This window comes from Antechinus flavipes, chromosome 1, assembly GCF_016432865.1.
Source record: "Antechinus flavipes isolate AdamAnt ecotype Samford, QLD, Australia chromosome 1, AdamAnt_v2, whole genome shotgun sequence".
Classification (NCBI taxonomy): Eukaryota; Metazoa; Chordata; class Mammalia; order Dasyuromorphia; family Dasyuridae; genus Antechinus; species Antechinus flavipes.
In genome coordinates this window covers 103278156-103303353 of record NC_067398.1, presented here as the reverse complement: position 1 = coordinate 103303353, position 25198 = coordinate 103278156, and the positions used below count along the sequence as shown (strand labels likewise).

General features: G+C 33.8%; 1 pseudogene; it reads right to left on the bottom strand.

Annotated features, from left to right (window-relative positions):
• Positions 1–636: 636 nt before the first annotated feature.
• LOC127544289 (sushi domain-containing protein 4-like) lies at positions 637–1900 on the bottom strand (annotated as a pseudogene).
• Positions 1901–25198: the final 23298 nt, after the last annotated feature.

Here is a 25198-nt window from a genome sequence, read left to right as displayed (position 1 = left end):
AATAAGCTAGATACTTAGTTAAGAGTCTTCGAAATAGAGGTAGTCTAGCTTCCTAGACACACAGAGTAGGTTCAAATAATGCAATAAAGTACTCTTATAATTGTATAAAGTTTCCTCATAAGACACAAATGAATTAATTAATGCCCTTAATTAAATAGATGGGAACTGAGCTAGTTCCAAAATTGAGTCAAAGATGGCATCAGTATGATTCACTCAATTCCCACAATTTTATTGATTTGTGGGTGTTTGAGCCAATGACAATAGAGAAAAGGTTGCCCAATGTCTCAGAATGCCCTAGGACCAGATGGAGAAAATATAGCACACCTGACTCTGCTACAAATGTGAACTTTTAGCAAGTCACAATCTCTTTATGTCTTAATTTAACAAAATAGAATATGTGGAGATAGACAGGATGATATCTAAACTTATTCATAGCTCCAATTTCTTTGTAATGATAGGTTAAGAATGTTTGTTTCACCTACAGACAAAAGAAAATCATTTTTAAATAAGGAAGTGATATGATCATCTCAGCAGAGAGCATTTTAGCCTTTCCCCATACTCACCCTCTCATTTCTCCTTCCTCCCCCCCACCCCCAACACATATACACTACGGAACAGGCACAGTGTTTCCTAATTTCAGCATTTCCTAACATGGCTGGATAAAAGTTCCAGAATACTCGTAAACTTTGCTCTTCTGCTGGCATGGTCTACAGAACACAGGTATCCTGGGGCTAAAGTGTTCAAGCTACTGTTCACAGTGCCATCATAAGCAACATAATGGGTAACCTATCCATCACCAGAAAGTAAGGATCACTGCTGGCCTTTGCTGAGAGGCCCCGGGGAGGAAATATATATTAAATTTGATATAGAACATCCTGACCAGAATTACCAAAGAAGCACTAGATGATACTGGTTTAGGTGAACACCACAATTTTTCATGTTGTCTGTAGGGTTTCTTGGGGATTGGGCCAGATTTGCTCTGAGTTTATACAGAAGACTTGATAGAAAAGAAACCATCCTCTGTAGGGGCAGGTGATGAACTTGTAGTCACTGGTGAGTCTGTAACCAAGATCACAATAGAACTCAATCACAGTCCCATGATTGAATTGCTTGCAAGGCCTTGGCTAGCAAATATAGTTTCTGTGATTCATGATAGGTGCAAGCGGACATACTTCTAAAGCAAGGCACTTGGGTGAACTATATGACCAGATAAGATTGTAAAAACACTCGAGATATCTGAACCCTCTAGTTCAAATCCTGGGAAGCAGTGGTAGGCAATCACTGCTCCCACAGAGAAGTTGAACTGGTACTCAGACATGTTGACAACCATTAGCAGAAAGCAAAGGTCTCAGGCAACCTTGACAAATGGGAAGATTACACCCCAGTGATTTAGCCATCATTGCAACATGTCAACACCATGTTGTACAAGTTAGGATATCTGATTTTGAATCCTCCATGACAGCTGATTATCAACTTGTCCCCATGTTTGTATGTCTTATTACCAATATCAGCATCTTCAGTGTAGGGAAGGTGGCAATCTGGTAGTCACATCAGTTTTTCAGTTGGTATGAAGCTTAATGAACCATTCAAGTGTTTAATACAGTCTTCTTGGTGGGTCCCTAAGCTTGTTTCCTTCTTGGCAGTGAAATCGAGCTAGGAAGTCTTTGAAGAAAACACTTTCAATGGGGGTTCCAGAGCCATACTCTGGGATTCCTGGGTCAGCACAAGCATGGAGATTATCAAACTCACCTGAAAACTGAGCAGGGCCAAAGCCCTGCACTAGCTGAAACCACAAAACCACTGTGAAGAATCTTAGGGGGAATTGATGCTGGGGCTGCTGCTGCTCCTGCTACTGCTCTAGAAATGCATCTCCACTGCTAGGGTTCATTTCATGATACATCTTTTATCCACAGAGGGCATCCAGCTTATAAGAGTCTGTGTCCACTAGGGTGCGGCGTCAGCAGAGGCAAAGGAAGATGTACCTGGTCTGGGGAAGAAAGCAGGGGAGTTGGAACCCAAGAAGTCCGGAAAGGCACCATCATCCTGCCCATGGATGCAACTTTGTAACCTACTCCATTATCAGAGAATAGGCTCAATTAGAGCATACATTTGGGTCCCATTAGTATTTTTGCCTGTGATTCTTTTCCTAAATAAGTGATTGAACAGTATTTTTGTGATGAATATGTTAAAATTTAGGTGCAACTTTATGAGTTTTAAAGATCCTAGAGTCCAATGGAGAAGTGATTGTTTACAGAAGCAGCAATTGGAGTGAACTGGTGCTAAGGAAAGCTTCTATAATTGAGAAGCTAACCTCCAAAGGATAAGTCCAGCCTTGTCGTTCTTTCAGTAGATGATTACTAGAAATAGTTTATATAGTAGTATGCCTAGATATGAAAAATGCCTAATTTTCTGTCTTGCAAATTGTTTTAAGTTCTGAAAAAATTTGAACATCAATGTCCCAGCAAGTTTTAGCTGTAGTTAAAGGTTAATTCATAAATTCTGGGATATGGGATTTATTTTGTTTGTTTTTATGTATGATTGTGAAACCCTGTATTTAGAATTCCTTTTTTGTCTAGCAGTTAATTAGTTGTCCTTTATTGTACATATTGTACCTTTTCATTCCTTCTTTTTGGAGAGACCCTACATATGAGCCATATGTAAAGTTTTACCCAAGAATGCTGGGGTGGGAAACAGTGTTCCAGAAGTTTAAGATAAGGGAGTTTCTTATCCTTCATTTGAGTCCAGGCCCCTCAGGATTGAAACTGATCAAACATCATTCATGTACATAACAGAATGTAGCACAGTACTCCAACCCCTATATTCCAATAAAGACTGCTCAATATTCCTGAGCTCCCTAAGATGTCTTCTTTTTCAGGAGGTTCAAATTATGTAATGTAATCTAATCTGCAAAAATGTTTCCATTTGGTAGAATTCCAATTCCTTGAATACAGGAATAATTTTTCATTATTTTTCTATATCCCTTGATTTGAGCAGAGGAAATCACTGGGGGGAGGGAGGAAAAGGTTAAATGGAACAAGGGAAAAAAATAAGTATTTGTACAGTTCTTGTTATCTGTCAATCACTTGCTAAGCACTTTATGAAAATTATCTCACTCCATCCTCAACAACCCTGGAAGAGAGGTGCTGCTTTTATGTCCAACTTAAAATTGAAGAAAGTGCTGGAGACACAGGCTGAGTTGTCCAGGTTCACATGGCTAGTAAGTGAGATTAGATTTGAACTCATAATTTTTTGATTTCAAGTCTAGTGCTCTATGCACTATGCCTCTTAGACTTGGATTAACTCTCAAACTCTGAAAATGCCTACCATAGCCATTGTTAACTAAGACTTTGTGAAGATGACCTGGGATTTGCTTGAGCCAACTTTGCCCACAAAGAGGTTAATCTGGGCCCCAATTGTAAGACAAGGAGAATATAAAACCAACAATATTTTTTGTGGCTGAGAAGTTCTTGAAAATCCAGAGAACTTTCTTAAAGACTGCTTTTAAGACTGTTGTTTGTGACTTTTATCTGCTTTTACTTTCCTGGATTATGGATTGTAATGCCCCTTAAGGCTTTTGTATATTTTTGATTAATATAATTGTTTATCTAAGCCTTTGAGTTCTGAGTGTTCACTGGACATGAAACCATAGACACCTTAGCAAGTAGCACATTATCTTTCCATGATTTTTAATGTTGGGGTGGGTGACAAGTGGAATAATACAGAAAACACTTCCAATATTGAGAACACATTTATAAACCATTTTTTTTGGAGAAGTACTGGTGCCAACAAAGGTTAAATGATTTGAATATAATTATGCAGATCATATTTATAAGAAGTAATACTTTAAGCCCAAGTCTTCCAAACTCCAAAATCAGCTCATTATTCAACCAATTCATGCCTTTGAAAACAATAAGCACTTGATACATACTTGCTGGATTATACTGAATAGATTGTGAGCAACTTGAGGTTAGAAATTGGTTTTGCCCTTTTATCAATTGACAGTGTTTACCATAGTACCTGACATGAAGTAGGTGATTAATAAATACTTGTTGACTAGACTGTACTTGGTAGTTCATTAGACTGTGGAATAGAAAAAATGGAAGTGTCAAAACAACAACGGCAACAACAATAGCAAGTCCTTAAATTTTGAGGCTGAATCAATGGCAGGATGATGATATCATTAAAAATGAAGTTGCAAAGTGTTATATATTTGAATGCGTGAGGTAGGTAAAAATCCCCTGAAGTATAGCATGTGTGTGTGTGTATGTGTATGTGTGTGTGTGTTGAACATATATGTTAAATTAAATAGGACACATAAGTGGGAGTTCTTTCTAGAGCACTAGGCATTTGTGATTTTGTTAAACATTTGCCAGTTGTTTATAATACTAAAACACTAAATAATATCTTGTCAAGATAAAATATAATGAAATTGACATATATTTATTCCATTTTTCACCAAGTGGGGAAATGATCTTCAACCTAATTAAAGTCTAGCTAAGGTGCTGAACAAGTCAGTCTATTAAATTGAACAAACTGAAACTGCATGTTCTTGAGTCTAGTCCATAACAAAGTCTCCAGCAAACTTTCCAATTTCTGCTAGAAATAGCATTGGCAAACTTGGGATAGATTCTCAGCCACAGGAAATATGGAACCATCCCAGGAGTTTGAAGATGGAATTCTCCAAAAGTCAGTTTGGTTGCTTTTCTTGGCAAGGAAGTGTGCAAAACAAAATGCTGAGAAACCCCTTTTGCCCCCACCCTTAGAATCATAGATATTAGAGTTGAGAATGATCTATTAGATCATCAATTTCATTCTCCTGCCAGCATGGGAGAAGTAATTGAAGCTACACTTCCTGCTGATTTCGCCCTGCCTGGCTTATGAATATTGGTAATAAAGCATTATAAAACAAGCAAAATTAGCTGGCACCTTCCAAAAAAAAAGCATTTAAAAAAATCCTCAGCTTATGGGCTTTTCATTATCCAAATCTCAAATCAATCCAGTTTTTTCCATTTAATGTTGCTGTCACATAAATGGTAACCAACCTAGATCCAGTACCTATGGGAAGATTTATCCAGGCTGTCAAAAATTGATTGGCTTACTCTGAACCCACACCCACCTAATGATATCTAAGGGAAGACAGGTGTCCACACTCTGTCTACTTCTGTCATGGAAGGGCTCTTTGTTAAGTTACTTTGTGGCTTTATCTGTCTTCAGGAGAAATGAAGAGTGAATGGATTATGTACCATGTCAGTGTCCTGTCTTTTGCATAGGTGTAAAGTATGACAATCACTAATTTAAAATGTCTCACAGCTTGAGACAGATATAATCTTTCTCTCGATGAAGCTTCCACATGTAATTTGAAGGGAAACATGAGTCACATCTCTCATGTGTCTGATATTTTAAAAGATAAAAGCATTTCTCAGAAGGGATAAACTTCAAAGTTTACTAGATACAGTCAGGCTCATCTTTTGGAACATGAAAATTTTTGAGCACACAGGGTAGCATTTCTTAAATATGTTTATATCTTTGTTTATGATTGTAGTGTAGAATGCCCTAAAAGCTGACCTCAGAAACTCTGAAACCTAGTAGCATGCATTTCTATAGGAGAAGTGTTTTCTTTACCTACATTGAGGGACTTATATGGTGTAGCTTAAAGAAAAATGGACTTGAAGTCAGGGGAGTTGGCTTTAAGTCCCACTACTACCATATAAGAGCTATGTATGAGAAAATGCTACAAATACTTATAGTAGGTATATTTATGAGGAAAATGTTTTTTATAAATCTCAAATTAGTTTTCAAAAATGACTTATTATTTCAACTATTCATGCTTTACTCTGTTGTTTGCTTTATCTAAGAAAATCACAAAATTATAAAGATAGAAAAGGACATTTAGTTTTAGCTATCTACACCTGTGTACCCCAGCTCCAAAGGCTATTGGTTTAGGCCTCTTTCTTTATTGAGGGAGATTAATGCTACACCCTGTGTGAGGAGTCAAGTAGAGTTGGCAAGCATACTATAAAAAAGAGTTCTTCAGTCTTCAGGATCCCTTTCAAGTATTTTCAAGACTCTTCAAATTCTAAAAAAAAACTTTATTCCTTTTGGTTCCCTACTCTGAGGGAAAAAAAAGATAGAAGATTCCAATCTCACTTCAGGTTGCTGAAGGAAAAGACTCTGAGAAGAGCATGACAGGAGAGAAAATTTCATTCTCTATCATGTCCCTATTCCCAGCTTGCTATACTTCAGGGGACTTTACCTTGGATAAAATTTAGGATTTATTTGAAATGATCTATCATTCTCTAAATGGGAAAGCTCCTTCATTCTGTAATGTCTGATCCATATAGCCTCTTTCTGACTTTCATTTTTCTATCTTTTTGGATAAATGAGATGTTTGGCTAAGTATAATATATGTTAATTATAGAAATGTCATTGGGAAAAACACTTGAATATAAAGCTTGGGGGTTTTCCTGTTCCTTTATTTAAGAAATGACAAACCCAGCAGTGTAATTACTGAATCTCTATCCAAAGGAAATCATAAAAGAGAGAAAAGAGCCCACAATTGCAACAATGTTTATAGTAGCTCTTTTTGTGGTAGCAAAGCATTGGAAAATGAGGCAATGTTCATAAATTGGAGAATGGCTCAACAAGTTGTAGTATGTGAAGGTAATGGAATATTATTGATCTGTAAGAAATTATGAATATGCTGGTTTTAGAAAGGCCTGGAAAGGTTTGCATAAACTAATGTTGAATGAAACAAGCAGAACCAAGAATACATTGTACACAATAACAGCAACAATGTGCAATGATCAGCTATCAAAGACTTGGTACTTCTCAGTGGTTCCCAATCCCAATAGATTTTGGACAGAAAATGCCATCTGCATCCAGAAAAAGAACTAAGAAGATTGAATGCAAATCACATTTTTTCCTGTTTTATTGTCTCTCCCATGGTTTTTGCTTCTTACTCTGATTTTTATCTCCCAACATGATGCATAATATGTACTATAGATAAATAAATGCACTAGGAAAAAGAAAAGGAAAAACAATCAGATTGAAGCAAAAAAAAAAAAAAAATCACATCTCCCAGACAAATATCATTTAAGAGATCAAATAGATATAATTCTAACCTAGTAGTCCTTCTCTCTGAAAAAAATAGCAAACTTCTGACCCCAATATCCTGTTTTTTGTTTGTTTGTTTATGTTTATGTTTGTTTTTGTTTTTTCCCTTCTGGCAAGAAGTAAAGTTTCTTTTGGAGGAGAGTAGGAAGAAAAGAGTAAAGGTGTTTATTACGCCTTCCTTGGAGTCATACAATAATACCTATATGTGGCACATAGAGGACAGTCCTTACTACACTTGCTGTGGTATCCTCTGTATAACATTATGAACAATTGTTCGTTAATCTCCATTTTAGGCCACCTTCATGTTATGCTGTCTCTATTCTAACCAGCCTCTCTACTTCTCCATTCTTCTCCTGTGCTCCTGACTAGTGATTATTCTCCAAAACGAGCCCAACTCAGATCCACAATATTACTGGAGCAATTTACATACCATTCCACTGTATGAATAGTCTCCCTTTACATTATACTTCTAACTCTGGGAATAGCAATCAAAACAATACTACAGTTCCTAAAAGGAACATGTGAATCAGTTGTCCTATCATTCAACTAAACATTCCTGTGACTTCCAAATCCTAACACCCCTCCTTGCCAATAATATATTTCTATTTGTTGTTTTCTCTTGTTAAAATGTAAGTTTCTTGAGAACAAGAACTTTATTGTATATTTGTTTTTGTTTTTGTTGTTGTTGTTGTTGTTGTTTTTTAAACTTGTAGCTATACTGCATAGCACAAGACTATGCTGAAGGCACAAGATAAGCTCCAATAAATGCTATTTCATTAATTCATTCACTTTTGGGTAAATTCCCAATGTAGCTCATTTTACCTATTTTTAGACAAACATAATTGATAGGAAACATCCTATATAATTAGTCTAAACCTGGACGTTTTTGAATCATCTTCTATTACTAATTATGTCCTAAGGGGTAAAGCAGAACAAATATTCTTCTTTCCATATGATTGCTCTTCAAATATTTGAAGACAGTTCTCATACCCCAGTGAAGTTGTTTTTGTTTTTGTTTTTTCCCTTCTTCAGACTAAATATTTTTATTCCCTTCAAATAATGCAGTGGTTCATTGTATCTAGACTTGACATGTTCCATTATAAAATCCTTTCTAAAATGTCATGCTGGGAATGAAGCACTACTTTAGATGTGCTCTGACCAGAGCTGAAAACAGTAAGATTATCACCTCAGTGGCCATGGACAGCATTTCTCCCTTACTACCTAATTATCATTTTTTCCTATCTCTGTTAACATATGTAATTTGCTAAGTAAAAACTCTTCATCTTGGTGAAATTCAAGGTAAGCCCTCCATAGTTTAACTCAATTAAAATTCTCCTATCTACTCTCTTTAATATGTTTGACTTAATTTTTAGAATAGTCTTGTGATTTTATTTATGTGGGAGATTTGTAAAGAAAAACAATCCTTCTAGAAATCTAGATCAGTGTCTGTTCTGCAGCTTAAAATTTTAAAACTTTTCATGAGTTTCTTAAAGTTTGACTGATTTTTCCAGAATCACACAAGTTATACATCAGAAGTAGGTTTCCAACTAGTGTCTTCCTGTCTCAAGACTGGCTCTATATCTATTATGTTATGTTGCTTCTATCATTCCAAGTATTGGACAGAAATGCTTTATAGTTATACCATTACACATAATGTCAATTTATTGATCTGATTTTTGAAATCTATTTCTACTTATTTATCATCTTTTGAATACCCTATTAAAAACACAAGATTTTCCTTGCTGTGGCTTCTCTAAAAATGTAGTTTTATAATTGCAATGTCTTAGTCTTTGAAGGAAACTTAACACCATCTAGTTAAGTATTTCTACCTGAAAGCTAGAATCTCTTCCACTATTATTCCATTTGTCTTCTCTCCGCTTTATTATTATTATATATCCCATTATATATTATTATATATCCTATAAAGTTTCTAAGTCTTGATTAAACTCAGGTCCTCCTGAATTTAAGTCCAGGACTCTATCCACTATGTCATCTATCTGCCCCTTATAATGGTCGTCTTTGAATATGATCTCTATTCCACTGAAGAGAATAAAAATTTCTAGATGTGTTTGGCACAGTGAAAAACATTTCTATTACTTTTATTTTAGTAAAAAATAAATGTATATTTAAATGTTTTAATAATTCATTTTGGGGATAATAAAGTATTAGGAAATATTTTAAAATTCATATGACTATTAACAATAATTTTAAAGCCTGGGCAATCCAGCAATAAAATTAATATAAAGTTAAGGGATTCACTGGTTAAATATATTAGAAATCTATCTTTATGGGATAGAAATCTGGTTGCATGTCTCTTGAATTACATTTGTATTGATTCAGGCTATATCTAGAATCTGTAATGATTCTAGTTATATACAAAACTCACAGAATGCCAGTTTCATGTGTCTAATTTACATATGTGTCACTCTGTGCCTCATTATCACTAATGCTTTTAAAAATATTAATTTAGGTTCTATGTTTTCCTTGGCTACTTTATTATGCTTCCTATATTATCATGTAACTCTATACTTGTTCATGTTCTCTGTCAAATAGTTCTGATATGTTTACTAAGGAAGATAGTTTGTTAATAAGTCTCAGTGTTGCATTTGTGATGGACAGTTTATTGTTGGTCTGGATTTGTTGTTTATTTGTTTTTAATTATGTCTGTATCCTAGTATAGCTTCTCAAAAGTTCATTCTAAACTGAATTTGTTTTCATTGCATCTATTCATTTCCTATTAATCCATATCCAACATAGATAAATAATGCACAATCTAAAAAATTATTATTCTGAAAAACCTACAATCTTCAAAGTTATTTACTTCACTATTACATGTTCAGTTTTTTATCAAGCATTGAACAATCTTATAAGCATGTTCTCAATCAGTTGTTCTTTCATGTTTATTATAATTTTAGTTCTAATTAATTTTAAATTGTTCCTTTTAATGCTAACAATTTGCCAATCTTTATTCATATAGTGAACATTATAGTTATATAATATTAACTAAAAGTGTCTGGCTAGATAAAATAAACCCTTTTTTTGTATCTGACTCTTACATGCTTTGAAGACTGCCTGATAGCAGAGATAAAACATAGGAATTTAAATACTTACTCATCTACCCATATAAATCTAGAAAGTCTCTTAATAAACCTCTTACTCTCTGTTTCCCCATCTATAAAATGGGGATTATGATGCCACTTATTTCAAAAGGTTGTAGATATCATATTTGTGTGTATATGTATATTTATGTTGTAGTAGTGGTGGTTTTTGAATTATTTCAGTTGCACCTCACCTCTGTTTGGGGTTTTCTTGGCAAAATATTGGAGTGTTTTGCCATTTCATTCTTTAGCTACTGAGGCAAATGGGGTTAAATGACTTGCCTAGTGTCACAAAAATAATAAATGTCTGAGGCCAGATTTCAACTCAGGAATGTGAGAATTCCTGGTTTTAAACAATGTATTCCATCTATTGATTTACCTAACTGCTTTTATGTATACATATATTCCCTGCCTCTGTCTGTTTGTCTGTCTGTCTCTCTCTTTTTTATTTCTCTCTTTTTGTCTCTCTCTCTGTCTCTGTTCCTCTGTGTCTCTCACTACACAAACATATACATATATGTATATATACATATACACATATATTATCATACACAGATATAGAAATACAGATACATGTATTGCATGTGACTATACACAAGATTACATATGATATTTACTTGTTTATATAACATATACGCATCTATATGATTTTGCAAAACTATGATTGCTATATTTTATTTTGTTGTGGTGGTTATTATTACAATAATTTCTTCACTAAAAGTTTTGAGGGTTTTGTTGTTGTTGCTTTTTTTGTTTGTTTTTCTGTTTGTCATCATAAAGAGTTGAAGTGGTGTGTAAGATTCTACAGGCTGAATACACTGGCCCTGCTTCTAGTCTGAGTTCAACAAACCACTAAAAATCTATCTTATTAGTACTAGTATAGGTAAGTTCTAAGAGACCAGTTATCAGTACATTGATCCATCGATTAATGAAGTTACAGTCACAGAAATTCATAAAACAATCTGAGCACGAAAATGTATCAAACTGCATTAGTACTGAAAGCATCAATACCAAAGAAATCCAGAGCCATAACTACCACAGACAACTAGAGCTTTTCACAGCATGCTGATATATGGAGAGATTTTTTTTTCCCATTTTGTGACAATCTGGATTTTTCTCAATGTTTTCTTCTCTCACTGCCATGCAGTATAATTGTCCCAGAATCAAAAGTTTTAATATACTATTGTTAGTGCCCTCATTGGAGAACCCATCTTCCCTATCCTAAACTTCTGGGAGAAACTAACTGAATTTTCTGGCCCTATCTCATGATTATACCCATAATCAGGTTACTTCTCAGTCACCACTACCAACAGCCAGCCTTCAACTGAATTTTCCTCAAGAGTTCTTTGTTATAGATCTGATAAAATCATAGATCTTTCACAGTTGCATAAAGATCTGGACTTGAAATCAGGAAGACCTGAGTTAAAATTTAGCTTCAAACAGTAACTTTGTAATTCTAGGCAAGTTGTTTAATCTCTGTCTACCTCAGGTTTTTCATCTATAAAATGAAGGTAATAATAACAACTGCCTTCCAAGGTTGTTGTAAAAATAAAATGACATATCATTTGTAAAATTCTTTACAAATCTTAAAGCATTAGATAAGTGCTTGCTAATACGATAAAAATGTTTGTTACTTTATTATTGTATTTTGTGTGTGTGTGTGTGTGTGTGTGTGTGTGCGCGCGCGCGTGCACATAGGCACACACAGGCATATACCCATCTGGATAATCAGCATGTAAACCACTATAAAGTATACAGTGAGTTTTCTGTAACAGTAACGCCACAGTTTTCTATTTTGAAACTATATAGAATGCTGACCATAATTAATTGTTGTTTGGATTGAGGTAAGTGTTTCATCATGGCCATTCCAAAGTTACATTTAATGGTTCCTTAGCCTGTAAGTAGACTTGTTTATAATATGAAATGCATGTTTTATAACTGGCACCACAAATGCACATATTTCCTTAATCTTCTTGTCTGAAATAGATGTCTTTTGTATTTTCCCCACATGGGTTGCATATTTTCATCAACTTTTGTTTAATTACCATGTGTTTAATCTTTCTTGATGGCAGATAGTCAAGATATTTACAGGATTCTTCTTGCACCAGATCTTCAATAATGTGATCTTTACTGAGAGTAAATTCACACACTACAGCGAGCTGGCCCTTCATCATTTGTATTGACTTAAGCTTTTCTATACCAAACTCCATTTAGATATCATCACTGAAGTAGTTGATAATATTCAAGGATTTATGGAACTGGGTTTTTAAAAGCTTATAGTTTAGAATTTTAAATTATTTCTATCGATCAAATAGTTGATAAACTTAGTAGTTATTATTTTAGAAAGCTGACTTTTATAACTCGCTTTAAAGTTTCCAAGGCATTTCCTATAAATTATCTCTTTTTGAGCCTCACAACAATCCTATAAGACCAATTATAGAGATATAATTATTATTATTTTATAGGTGAGGAAATGGAGACTCATTAAGTTAAATGAATTGTTCATGGTTACACATTTGATGATTGTCAGGGTTGGGATTTGAATCCAAGTTTTCCATACTTCCAGGATTCTATTTATCCCTTTTGTCATAGTAACAGAATATAACGCAATAGTTCAAGACTGAATTTAGTGTCAGGAGGCCCATATTCTGCAGAATACAGTTATGTATGAGCTACATCACCAAGCTCCTCATCTGAAAAATGGAAATAGCACACTCACATCTAACTTACAATGATAAACAATATGTGAAATTTGATGTAGTATTGAAATTTGAGTGGTTATTATTGTTACTATATTACTAAGAAATATATAGACAAACTACAAAAAGGAAAAAAATAAACTCACATAGTTTCATGTCTTTCAATTTGAAAACCACCAAATTATGCTATTTTACATAATACCTACTTGTTCAGTTGTTACTCAAAAAAGATTCATATTTCATATAAATTCATAAACTTTTTTCAATGGTGATTGTGATTAAAAATAGACATTATTAGAGTATTGGATTAGAGAGAATCCAAATGGTTAGCTATGCTGATACAATTTAGTCCTAGATAGTCAAATATGTTTAGTGTATAATACAGATTATTGGGAATATAAAAGTTAAGCTTTAAAAATATTTTGGGTTACACTGGAAATATACAAGTTTTGTATTCAAACTTCTAAAGTAAATTATGTGAATTGAAGATGCCTTAAAATTAAGTTTAGACTCTTGAACATTTACACATGCTTTAAACTACTGAATATAGATATGTCATTGTTAATCTCTGAAACTGTATCTACTGATGATCAGGAGAAAAACTATTTTAGAATAGGGATATTTTTCCATCGCCAGTTAATGATAAAAGGCCCATACATCTGTGTTGATTAAACCAAACAATTAGAAGTAAACTCTATTTAAATGAGTCCTGGTTTAATTTGAAGGAGTCATGGAAAATTGGGGTCATTGGAAACAGGCCCAATTTGTCACATAGGAAATATTCTGTGATTTGATGGAGAGCAGATTACTTCTTTTAAAATACATTAAAACAACGACATTAGCAGCAGCAGCTGATGCTGATAATCAAGTGAGGGAAGACTCTAAATTATGGAGCTAAACATTTCAAGCATTTGAGAAGGAATCACTCCTAGAAGGAGGAAAGAATTTTTCCCTCTCTCTTCCTCATTCCCAATAAACATGTTCTATAGAAAGAAATAGGAAACAAGGTCAGTCTCTTCACAACCCCTTCAACATTCATCACTCCCACAATTTGTCATCTTTCTCAGTTTGCAAGGTGTGATATGCCACCTTGGAGATAATTTTGATTTGTTGTTCTTTTATTAGTAGTAAATTCAAGTACTCTTCCTTAGGATTGTTAATTTGAAATTTTTTTTGAAAACTATTAGTTCAAATCTTTGGACAGGCTCATATTTAAATATTTTCTTAAAATTTTAGAGCACTTTAAATATATTAGTTCATTGTATCTTTCCAAAATTGTAATATAGATGTTGTTATTATTATTTGTACTTTATGGATATAAAAACTTTCACCTAGACTATCTGATATTCCCAGCATCACATTGTAAGTGTCTGAAGTGAGATTCATACTCACATGTTCCTAACTCATAGTCTATCTTTCATTCATATTAAAAGGCTGAATCTTGGAGCTGTATATTCCAATGTAGGAATATAAGCTCAGGCAAAGGAACTTAAATAGGAATAAATAATGCCTCTGGGATGAAGTAATAAGAAGGGCTGAGGTGACAAAAAAAAAAAAGAAGAAGAAGTTTGCAGGAGTAGAAAAGGAGAAAAATTTTAATGACAAGTACCTAATTTCATGAGAAAAAAATTTGAAAACTTTATTCAAAACTGCAATATTTAAGATAGACATAGAGACTTCATATCAAAAGGTAGAAAGCGAGGTAAAGAAAGAAATGATGATTTCCTTATTTTCTTTACAAATTTCTTTACATTTGAATTCAACTTCAATAAGTATTTTATTAATAACATCATAGTAAGATTCTAGACACACTAACCTAGCATGATTATGGCTAAATCTTACCCGCAGGCTTCTGAGATAATCCTTGGTGGGTGGATAGTTTTTGCCCTTTATTACTGAAGAGGACCAAAATAATATCAATATGTTAATGTGTACAGTGAGTCCGACTGTGGCTAATCAGACCAATACAAGTTCTGAAAGTTTTGCCATGTGTCAGACAAAAGTAGTCCATATTAACATTTGGGATAGTTTCTCCAATTCTGCGCATCTTGTATTTTTTCTGGGCTAGTTAAATTCTGCTTTCCTTAGAGATCATAGCACCTTCTCTGATGAGGGCATGCCAGATTAGGTGGTCCTATGCCAGTGTCTCCCATGTCATACAATCGATTCTAAAGTTTTTGTGAAATACCTTGAGAGTGTCCTTGTATCACTTTTTCTACCCACCTTGTAAATGCTTGCTCTGTGTGAGTTCTTCAAGGTATATAGCTATAGATACATACATATACACATACATCTATATGTATATGTATACATACACACACACACACACACACACACACACACACACACACACACACACATATATATATATATATATATATATATAGGCAAATATATATTTTATATTCAAATAATGTGACTAGCCCAACAGAATTGTGCTCTTTGTAATGGAATTAGAAGGCTTGGCAGTGGAGTTCAAGAAAGGACCTCAATGTCTGGTATTCTATCCTGACAGGCAATCTTCAGAATCTTCCTAAAACAATTCAAATGGAAACAATTTAGTTTCCTGGCATGGCACTGATATCTTGTCCAGGTTCCACTGACATACAAAAATGAGGTCAGCACAATGCCTCTGTTAACTTTCAGTTTAATAATCAATTTAATACCTCTCGTCTCCCACACATTTGTTCAGAGATTCTCAAACACTGAGTTAGCTCTGGGAAGTGGGTGTGTCAATCTTATTATCAATGTGGACATCCCTGAAAAGTATACTGCCAAGGTAAGAGAACTAGTGACAGCATTCAAAACCTGTAAAGGCTACAAACCAAAACTAATGTGGAGGGAGCATTGGTGCATTTTGCTTGTTTGTTTGCAGATAATTGTACACTCAATGCAGCCTCTGAATGCTACAAATTATGGATCAATTCTCTACTGCTTGTGCTAATTTTGGTTTAACAATTAACACCAGGAAAATGCAGGTTCTTCAAAAGCCAGCACCACATTATCCATATGTGATACCATTGGTTATGGTAAGTCTTACAGGTTCAGAACAGAAGTATGATGGTAAATATTTAATAATCAGTTTTCAAAAACAACCAAAAAATGAACACAAAACACGTTTAAGTTTAATTTATATTACTACCAATATCTCCATCATTTTCTTAGGTCTATAAAATTAATAAAACAATAAATTAAGCCTTGATTTGTAGGGTTTGCTAATTTAGATATGAAAATACATTAAATTCTTGTAAGTTGGATCAAGATAACTCTAAAACACTCCTTATTCTAGGCAATTCTTCTCTAATATCATTAGTTCATGACTTAATTATGATATGTTCTCAGCAATGTTAGCAGCAGTGATTAGCATCCTGGTTTCACTTACTGGTTAATATCAACACTTTGTACAAGAGGATATGTACTATGACACTATAGCAGGAATGGAGACACAAAGCTTTTCTGCTGAAATGGAATGGGAATTGGGAGGAGGAAAAAGAGTTCCCATTTTTTCAGTCTTTAACTTATTCCCTCAGAAAGATGGGCTTACACTTTTGCTCCATCAAGTTTATTTCCAAATGCAACATTAAAATGAATATTTTGTTTTGTTTTGTTTCTGTCCTTTTGCAGCTTTATTAAGCTCAACTTCTCTTCACTCATGTTCAGTTTCCCTCAAATTATGGAATGGATTCTAGTCTCTGCATTTCTTGGGCTTGCTATTACACATTTTGAAGTTTCTAATGTCATAGTCTCCTGATGTGTTATTTCACTTAGAATAGGGAGGAGGGGAAACAATAAAGACAAAAGCAAGATAAAAAACTTTCTGTTCATAAGCCACATTACAGAGGATATGTTGGAGAGGTCTGTTCTCTCTTTACTTACTGGACTCTTACAACACTGCTTACCTTCTCACTTCATCACAGCCTACAGAAAAGAGAAAGATACTCACTTTAGTTAATACTGCTCCAAATATATTCCAATTACAGCTTAGCAATGAGACAAAAGTCCATTTCTTTACCATGTGAGTACAAGATCAGAACTAGTTACTGAATATCTGCATATCATCCAAATCAAAATGGAGGCTTTCCATTACATATCAAGTCTTTCCAAAATCAGACTCCTGAAACTGCTAACAGATAAAGCACACTGTACATGCCTTAAGAAAATAACTCTACTGATAAGACTTTCATTAATACATACTCTAGCTCAGGGCTTCTTACTTTTTTTTCTATTTATGACTCATTTTCACCTGAAAAATTAAATGACTCACAGTATCTGTATATATAAAATAGGTACACAAATCAAACATTTACTGATAAAAATCACAAGTATGTAACCCGCCACATTCAGGTATGAGATTCCATATGGAGTTGTGACATATAGTTTAAAAAGCTGAGCTTTAGATAAAATATTACTAGATATTGTAGATATAAAAATGATATAAGTTCTTCTCTCTCAAGAATATAATAATTTAAATAGACCTGGCAGTGAAAAAGAAGGAATGTGGACCACAGAGTAAATATACAAAGAACTATATATAATACAAGAGACAAGGAGTTAAGAGGTCTACTCAAAGGAATGTGAATTTGGAAGAAGACAAAGTCATTTTCATTTGGAGGAGTAGGTTCCCATTTGGAGAAGATTCTTTGAAGGAAATAACATTTGACTTAGACTTGGATCTTAAAGTCAGGAATACTTTCAGGATGGGGAGGATAAAAATGAGGGAAGGAACATTCCAAGATACATATAGGAAATGAATGAACAAAAACACCTGATTACATGTATTATGTAACTAATGTATGGCAGACATTATACTGGAAATAGAAAAAAAAAAAAGTAACCGAAAATAAAGTCCATGATCTCAAGAACTCTAAATTGGGAGACAATGTACAAATAATTATTATTGTAGAAAAAAAAAAGATATACAAAATAAAGTGTGTGTAATCTTAAAAGGAAGGAAGATAATTGAGGACTGTCAAAAGGTTTTGTTGTTGTTGTTGTTGTTTTTAAAGAAAATGGAAAGTTAACTGAAACTTAAAGGAAACTAAAAACTGTAGGAGACAAAATCATGGTAAAAGAGAATTGCAGGCAAAAGCAGCAACAATTGAAAATGCCACAAGTTCCAGTAGAGAATCTTCTATAAGGAATAGCAAGGAGGAATTGCAGAATACTTGCTGAGGAATGAAGTATAAGAATGCTAGAAAGGTAGAAAAAGGCCAGAATTTAAAGGTGTAAAACCAAAGTAGTTTATATTTAACGTGAAATAATAAGGAATCTACTAGGATTTCTCAAATAGAGTGATGATTTTTAGCTTTAAAAAGACAAATTTGACAAAAAGATAGAATGGATTAGACTTGGGCGAATGCAAGGCATGTAAGGAAATGAAGAATCATCTAGTTTGGTTGAAGTCCGGATAATATAAGAGGGATTATATAGCATTTAAGAAGGTTAGAGTCCAAAATGTGATCAAAGGCTAGAATCACGAATCATACTTGTCAGGTAATCATTAATCACTGCTTGAGAATAAGGTGAGAAGGAGGACATGAGTAAAGTATAGTGAGGGCAAAGGGATTTGATCTTTAAGGAGTGAGGAATGCTAGAAATATATTTAAAGGTAGTTCACTGATTTTGGCATAAATTTCAAACAACTTATTGGATTTTTCAGAAGGCTTTAGTACTTGTCTAACTAAATACAAATCATTTATTAAACATACATTTTCTGGTAATGGAAACATTACTAGTGTGTTTGCTCCCAACATGTTTTCTCTTAATATTGTAAATTAGATAAAAGAATTGCCCTGGAATATTATCACTATTTTTTTTTATTATTTTTTTACAGATTCAAATGGAAAATGGTATATTGTCATGGCACTCTTATTCACTCTTACAACTGAGGCTAATTGGAATGGTATCCCAATGAACACCCAGAATAGAACCAATTAAAGCTTTCTTATTACAAGTACAATTAAATTAGTACCAAAAGCTAGAATCTTTGGGAAGCATGCCTGATATCAGGAAATACATTTTTATGCTATATCTACCATAAATCAAACAAACAACAAAAAATCAGCAAAATGTTAAGCAAGTTGCATTTAAAAAGTTGTCTAGAAAATTAATAGCTATCTTGTATTAATGCTCTAAGGTTTGTAAAATGCCTTGCTAATATCTCATTTCTCCCCACAACAAGCCTGAGAGGTAGGTGTTATTTTCATCCCAAGTTTACAGATGAATAAACTGACATAGACGGGAGTTAAGTGACTCACCTAGGATCAACGGTAAGTGTCTGAGGACAAATCTGTCTTCAGACCTTCATGACTCCTAAAGCACTGCTCTGTCCATTCTCAGTAGTCCAATAGCTCCAGTAAATGAGGCAGTCAGGCAAGGTTTTTCTACTAAAATTAAAAAATATGAATTATCCCATGGGTCATTGGATCTGAGACAGTTAGATAAGATCCAAAAACTCTCAGAAAACTAATTAAGTTTTTGAACTTAGGAATGGTAGGGCAAACATAATATTTATCTCTTAAAGGGAATAAAAAGAAGATTGTGGATATTAAAAATCTGATAATTTTATTGCTTTACCTCGAAAGAAATTTTAAAACAAATCATTTTAAATAGTGAATTTATGAATCTCCAGTTGAGGATGGAGTGGTTATCCATAAAATTTTGTGATGAAAAAATGTCTGATAGACTAATCTAATTTTCTTCTGTAACAGAATGAAACAGGGGAAACAATAGAGCAAATGAAGCAAAACAAAATTGGAAGTCGCATTAGGTAATTACATAAATGAGCAAATTACTTCCATGTCAGAAGATTAAATGAATTAGAATTATTTAATGTGTTAAAGAGAAAGGCTGAAAGATGAGAATATATAGAAACATAATTTTAACAGGATTAAGCAGTTGTCTTCCACATCAACTAATGGAGAAAACAAAATGTAGAGATGGTTTGTAGTAAAAGATATTCAGTCTTCTATAAGATGACCAAGTTTTGAATTTGTTTAGCAACTAAAACAGAGATGGCCACATGTTCAACAACAAGTATTTATTAAGAATTTACTGTTTCAGGTGTTGTACTAAGGTTCATAGATATAAAGAAAAAGGTAAAGAAAGCAGAATCTACTCTCATGGAGCTTAAATTTTAAATAGGGGCACATCATAATCTTTCAGTAAAAAACAGAGTTGATTTATTGAATAATCCTTGTAGAATTAAAGAACAGGATAGACTCTTTGCTAACATCGATTAAGTGAAGGTTGGAGATAAAGGAAAAGGCTAAATAATATTTCATGCTATTTTATATCAGTTGATTTCCTTATCTTACAACTAAAAGTGATTTCTCTGTCCTTGAATCTCTCATGCCACTATTTTATCAACCTATTTTCTTAGATCTGGAATTTCTATTTTCATGCATATGCATTTCATGATAAGTTTACTGAGAACTGGGAGTGTGCCATGAATATCTTGCATATGGTAGGTATTAAAGAGGACTGGCCTGGAGCCAGATAATTAAGGTTCAAATCTCACTATTCACACATATAACTTGTGCAACCTCAGACAAGTCACTTCATCTGTGTAAATGAGTGATTTAGTTTAGGTAACTTTTTATTTAGTTGTGTGATCTGATATTTAATAAATGTGTTTTTGTTTAATGCAGTTAAATTGACTATCTGGTAACACAACTAGAATAGGAATTAAATTTAGAAAACAATATAAATGGTGAGTGCCCAGAGATAAAAATGATCTGATAGTGATTTTCCAGCAACTTTTTCCCCAAGCCAACACTTGATAATAAAAACTGAATTGAATCAGCAAATACCCATCTCCATGTAACCTTCCTGCTTCTCCTTGATCATATTCTGTCAGGAAGAAACATATTTTCTCTTTTATACTTTTTTTTTGGTTACAATTATATATAAAAACAATTTGAGATTTTTTTTAAATTTGAGTTACAAATTCTCTCCCAGCCTTTTTAATTCTTTCCCCCCGTTGAGAAGGTAAGTTACTTGATATAGGTAATGCATGTGTAATTTTGTAAAATATATTTCCACATTAGTCAAATTATGAAAGAAAACAAAATAAAAAAGTAAAAATAAAAAATCTGACTTGATCTGCGTTAAGATTCCATCAGGTTTTTCTATAGAAGTGGATAGCATTTTTTTTTTCATTCTAAGATTTTCAGAATAGGATTGCATTGCTGTGCAGCTCAGAATAGCTATGGCATTTACAATTGGGTATTTTACAATATTGCTATTACTACGTACAATGTGCTCCAGATTCTACTCACTTTACTTTGAATCAGTTCATGTAAATCTTTCCAAATATATATGAAAGCATCTTCATCATTTCTTATCATACAATAATTCCCATCATAATAATATAACACAACTTGTCTAGCTCAATTGATGTACATCCCCTCAGTTTTCAATACTTTGACACCACAAAAAGAGCTGCTAAAAATATTAGTGTATATATTGGATGTTTACTTCCCCTCTATTCCCTTTAAAAATATGTGTTTGGGATAGAGACCTAGTCTTGATGTTGTTGGGTCAAAGGGTATTCCTAGTTTTATATCTCTTTGTGCATTTTTTTTTTCAAATTGCTCTACAGAATGGTTAGATCAGTTCACAAACCTTGATTCCAATAGAATTTATTAGCATTGGGACCACATTTAATTGTCCAGACTGTTCTCAAAGACTCTTTAGTTACAGAGGTTCCCTTTATATTGGTAAAGGCAATATTCCTATGGAGAACTCTCTATACCAATGAAATCTGAGGTCTGACTTTCCTCTCACCATTCTCCATCCCTCAACTGAATTACCATCATCTTACTTTCCAAGTCTATGAAGATCTGACAATTTATTTGAAATCTGGCATTAATAAATGTTAATATTCTAATGCAATGTAGGAAACTGGATGGATAAAATATAATAAGCTAAGGATGAAGCAACATAAATGTGTTTCTATAATTAGCTTAATTTATGAGATGGTCCAAGTCACCTAGTCTCTGAGCATCTCAATTTTGCTACATGTACTATGTCAATACATCTCTGAATTAATTATTTTATTAACAAGAGTATTGCTTCTTCTAGCTCATAGCTTATCGATGGATTTCCATTTTGTCTATTCCTTGTTCTTGACTTTCCATAAATTTTCTATAGAAGGTATACTCAATATACTTGATCTTTCCTTGGTACTTTTCTATTTTCTGTATTCTAACAGTCTACCTCCTTTTCTGGCCCCTCATTTTGGATTTCTTTAGCTTCTTCACCATATCCCTAAAGAGGTGTTCTTTTTCCTCATCTCCTTTTCAACTTGCTTTCAACAACAATGTTGTCTTCCCCCATTAAACTGTAAACTCTCCAAAGATAGGTGTTGTATTCATTTTATTTACTGATTTGTTCATTTATTCACTTATTTGTTTATTTTATATCCCTAGCACTGAGTGAAATCTCTGGCACATAGTAGGTGAATAAAAAATGTTTATTGACTATTGACATGTCTCTTTTCTCCAATCATTTGCTCTATGAACTTCAACCTAACAATGGCTTTCAATGCCAAAAAGACCTTGTTCTAGGCAGAAAAAAATCCCAAATGAAGGCTTAATTCTACTGAATTTAAATTATAGCTGGCAGATCCTTTATGTTGCTTTACTTATGCTTTCAAACTTCATCAGCAGAAGATATATTTTAGATTAAAAAAAATTAAGTAGTCTTTTATAGGTTGTAGTTATTTCATATATCTTTCATATTGCTCTACAGAATGGTTAGATCAGTTCACAAACCTTGCCTTTTTTATTCTCCCCCCCCACTGTTGGAATCCTTACTAACTGCTAAGTAATTAGAGTTGATCTAATCTTACAAGAAGTTGTTTTGGCCAGAACCTGAAACAAGGTACTAAGTAGAACTAATCAAGACAAGGCTTGTGTTCCCACCTTTACTCAAGGGAGTCCACACCTTAAAGCTCTTTGGGCCAGAGAGCACTATGGGAGAAAACCCATAATCCCATTCTCTCAGAAGGTTCACATATAAGGCGAGACAGCCATTCCAGAATACACTTTTTTCTTCTTGGCTGGCTGATCACGCTGGACTCGAGAGGAACGACTCTGCTGCAGAGAACATTTTGACGGATTTCAGTGGAGCTACGCCAGAAGCCCTCTCTCCGCGGCAAGTTGGTGGCTGGGCTCCCCAGAAGGAGATAAGAGAGACCTTCCATCTCTGTCTTGGTTGGAGGCAGAAGAAAGCAGAGGCAGAGGCTGAAGGACAGAACCTTTGGATTTGGAGACATCCGAAGGGCTCCAAGCCTCTAAACCGGCTGTGCCTTCGAGAAGAACTGACTCCAACATTTGAACTCTAACACCCCACCCCATTGAGAAGGTAAGTTACTTGATATAGGTAATGCATGTGTAATTTTGTAAAATATATTTCCACATTAGTCAAATTATGAAAAAAAAAAAACAAAATAAACATAATTTACTATTTCTCTAAGCACCCTACTCTGCAATCTCTTTTACTCACAATGAACTGGACATACATACACTCTTCCCATGCCATACCTTCCAGCTCTGGAACCATGAACTATGAGCAAATCAATTCCACCATTGTTCCAGGAAGAAGTGGGCCCATCTATTCCCTTTACTGATCTCCAACCCTGTAGCTTTCTAAACTAAAGAAAGTGTTATCTCCTTAGATATACTTCTCAAATTACAATTTTCCCCATGATTGTCAATTCATTTCAAGGATTATCTCTTCTTTTGTATTTAATCTCCAGCATTTAGCAGAGTATTTGGCCCATAGTAACTTCTTAATGATTTTTTTTAATCATTCATTCATGTGCTTGATATTTTTAATATCATTTTGTTTTGTTTTTCCCCATATATCATTATTAGCAACAGGGCAGAAGCTGCTTACACTCACCATAGATCTTTACATTGTTCTTTTAGTTATGAACAAAGCTAATTGTTTTGAGAACATGCCTTTCCATGATTTACAGACATAAGGAATCACTTGAAGAATGAAACAATGAAGAGATAGCCTTTTGCAATATCAAACAGCTTGATATCATTAAAAGAGCTATGAAATTTCCTAAATGTGATACAAGTGAGTTATTTAACTCTGAGAGTATGGTGCTCATCTGTAGAATTTTGTTAAGATATGTTAAATAACTACAACCTATAAAAGACTATTTAAAAATTTCTTTTTTATCTAAAATATATCTTCTGATGATTTGTGTATGAAGTTTGAAAGCATAAGTAAAGCAACATAAATGATCTGCCAACTATAATTTAAAATGTCTGCTTAGCTTCCTGACCTTTATGAAATAAACTAAATTAGTAAAGTAATATGCAAAGAATAGGGACTTAATGCTAACTTTAACAATATTTGTTTCAAGAAGAGATAATTTTGAGATTTTGAACTAATCATTTATTTTACTATTTAGAACTAGTAAAATCAACTGAAGGGAAGCAAAATTAGTCAAGACTTTTTAATTTCCTTCAAAGAGAAGCTAGATGGTACAGCAGATAAAGTGCTAAGGCTAGAGATAGGAAGACCTGAAGTTCAAATGCTGCTTTAAACATTTCCTTGCTATTTAATCCTTACAAAGTGCTGTTTGCCTCAGTTTCTTCACCTGTAAAATAGGGATAGCAACAGTGCCCACCTCCCAGTGTTATGGTGAGGATCAAATGGGACAATTATTATTTTATTACAAATTACTTAAGTTTGACATACTAAGAATTCAAAGAGGACTTCAAGAAAAATTGAACAGTATTTTTGAGTCTCTTTCCTAAAGTCTCACTCTGAAGCCCAATCACAGACTGAAGATATCTGTATGAATCTGGCATTATGCCAATGGTAACACAAACTCTCTCAGGCCCTGCCAAGTAGGAAATTCTTTAGTATGGGCCCAGTCAGTAATACACCATATGCCTGTTGCTGTTTGAGGCACAGATAAGCTAGGTTCAGAGATTGCCACCATCAGAAGTTTGATAATTCAGGTGATAAATGCAATGTCCACCACAACACACAAGGGCTATTTATTTGCTAAGACATTTAGCGGAGACATTTCTGAGTTATACTGTTAAAGAAATGCTAAAGAAACTATAGATGCTTGAACTATTGGGAGAAGTATCATTGAGCAGCTACATCTGTATCAGTTAACCTTCTATTGTCAGTAGCTTTCTCCTGAGCTTCTGAGATTCTTTGAAGCATTTAGAGTCTTAGCATACCTCATCCCTCAAACATTTCATTAGTTAAGAATAGCAGTTTTTCTTAGTTATGATATTCCTCAAGTTTAAT